Raw genomic sequence first — 2,500 nt, 5'->3', positions numbered from 1 at the left:
AAAAATACTATTATCTTTATCAATATTGTTATTATTATCATATACTATCTTTTTGTTATTAGAATCATAATTCATCATTTGTGATATTATTATTATAATCATTATCATTATCATCATCGCAATAATTATCTTTCTTATGATCATTATCATTACTATTTTCATTACCATGAGAGAATTTCCATCGCCACTCTCTTCTTAGAAAGAGAAACTCGCTTTATCTCTTTTTTTTTCTAAATACGTTGTATCTAGATATCTATACATCTATATCTATATATCTATATGTATCTTTTCGTCATTCAGTGAACTTATGTAGTTCTCTTTTTCTCTCACACTCCTCTGTCTCTGTCTCTCTCTCTCTCTAAATCTCTCAATCTCAGTCACTTACTGACTCTCACTCTCTCTCTCTCTCAATCTCTTAATCTCAGTCACTTATTGACTCTCTCTCTCTCTCAATCTCTCTCTCTCTCTCTCTCTCTCTCTCTCTCTCTCTCTCTCTCAATCTGAGTCACTTACTGACTCTCACTCTCACTCTTTCTCTCTCTTCCCCATTAACTCTGCATATGTATATGCATACATTCTCACAAGACAAAATATGAATCGTCCAGTATTATTTTAATTACAACATTGACTTCACAAAACTAAAGATCCTACAATGAACTAAAAACAAAACAAAACATAGACACACTATTCCACACTCTCCCTCAGGAGTGTGAAAGTCGGAAACCTTGCAAGAGAGGTTAATGGAACCCCTTGCAAACTACAGCAAGAAAAGCTTCACCTTAATATGCATCACTTAGAACCCTGCGACCTCTTAAAAGCACAGAAATGAAAGTAAAGACCCTATATTTAAGATCGGGGGTGGGGGGGGGGGCGGAGATAACGACTAACATGTTTCCAGGTTGCTACGTTTGTTTTTGTTTGTGTGTGTGTTTGTTTGTGTGCTTGTGTGTGTTTGTGTTTGTGTGAGTAAGTGTGTTTGTTTGTGTGTGTGTTTGTGTGAGTGTGTTTGTGTGTGTGTGTGTGTGTGTTTGTGTTTGTGTGTGTGTGTGTGTGTATGTTTGTGTGTGTTTGTATGTGTGTGTGTTGCCTTTAGCAGTCTGCCCTATGATACACGCACACCCATTAACTAAAGGAAAAACAGGAGAGAGAGGTCATTTTTTTTTCTCCTTCATTTCTGGTGCTTTCACATCCAGTATGGCAGGAGAATACGTTGTTTTAGCTTTGTCATTAAGCGAGCTTATATGGAGTACTATATTGCATGCGCCGACTGTATCTTAACCATACCTATTGTATAATCTAGATTAACAAAAAGAAAATTGCTCAGCGCGCTTTGAGTTGATACGTATATAGTGATGATGAATTATGGTTGCAGGTAAGTAAAATAATAACTGGTAGGAATGTAGTAATGATATAGGATACAATGATACGAAGCGAACTGAAAAAAACAACAACTTTATGCAAGTTCCATAAAGTAAATTATTTGGTGGACATCCCTCTAACTACAATAATAACAAGACAATAAAGCAAATAAGTGACAACAATTAAACAAAAACAATTAACAAGCGAGCTAAACAAAGATACCTTAAACTTGAAAGAACAAAAAACAAAGACAGTGATTCTTTAACAACACAAACAACACAGCGCCGAGTCTCCCAGACACAAGACATAATTGCAGTTTTGACGCCTCAGACAAACCAGTTATGACGGAGGAACAGGGAGCTGGATTGAAGTGGGAGGCCTCTCTTTTCTTCCTCTTTTTTCGTACTAGGAGGGATTCCGCTTTTCTTCGTATGAGTTCTTATTCTTGTCTGCTGGTATGCTTCTGAGTCTAATAAGGAGGAGGAGGAGGAAGAGGGGAGGAGGAAGAGGAGGAGGAAGAGGGGAGGAGGAGGAGGAGGAGGAGGAGGAGGGGAGGAGGAGGAGGAGGAAGAGGAAGAGGGGAGGAGGAGGAAGAGGGGAGGAGGAAGAAGGGAGGAGGAAGAGGGGAGGAGGAAGAGGAGGAGGAGGAGGAGGAGGATGAAGAGGGGAGGAGGAGGAAGAGGGGAGGAGGAGGAGGAGGAGGAGGAGGAAGAGGGGAGGAGGGGGGGGTGGAGGAGGAGGAAGAGGGGAGGAGGAGGAGGAGGAATGGACGGGAGGGTAGGGAGGAGATGAGGAGAGAGGAAGAGGGGAGGAGGGGAGGAGGAGGAGGAGAGGAATGTGAGGAGGAGGAAGAGGGGAGGAGGAGGAGGAAGGGAGGAGGAGGAGGGAGGAGTGAGGGAGGAGGAAGAGGGGAGGAGGAGGAGGAGGTAGGATGGGAGGAGGATGGATGAGGAGGAAGAGTGTAGGAGTAGGAGGAGGAAGGCAGGAGGGAGGAGGAGGAGGAGGAAGAGAGGGGAGGAGGAGGAGGAGGAGGAAGAGAGGGGAGGAGGGGAGGAAGAGGAATGAGGTTAGGTATGGAGGAGGAGGAGGAGGAAGAGGGGAGGAGGAGCGAGGAGGAGGAAGAGGAGGAGGAGGAGGGAAA

This window comes from Penaeus japonicus, unplaced genomic scaffold (assembly GCF_977035675.1).
Source record: "Penaeus japonicus unplaced genomic scaffold, GWHDUDI00000001_assembly GWHDUDI00000016, whole genome shotgun sequence".
Classification (NCBI taxonomy): Eukaryota; Metazoa; Arthropoda; class Malacostraca; order Decapoda; family Penaeidae; genus Penaeus; species Penaeus japonicus.
The sequence above is the reverse complement of the archived record's forward strand: the minus strand, read 5'-3'. Positions refer to the sequence as shown.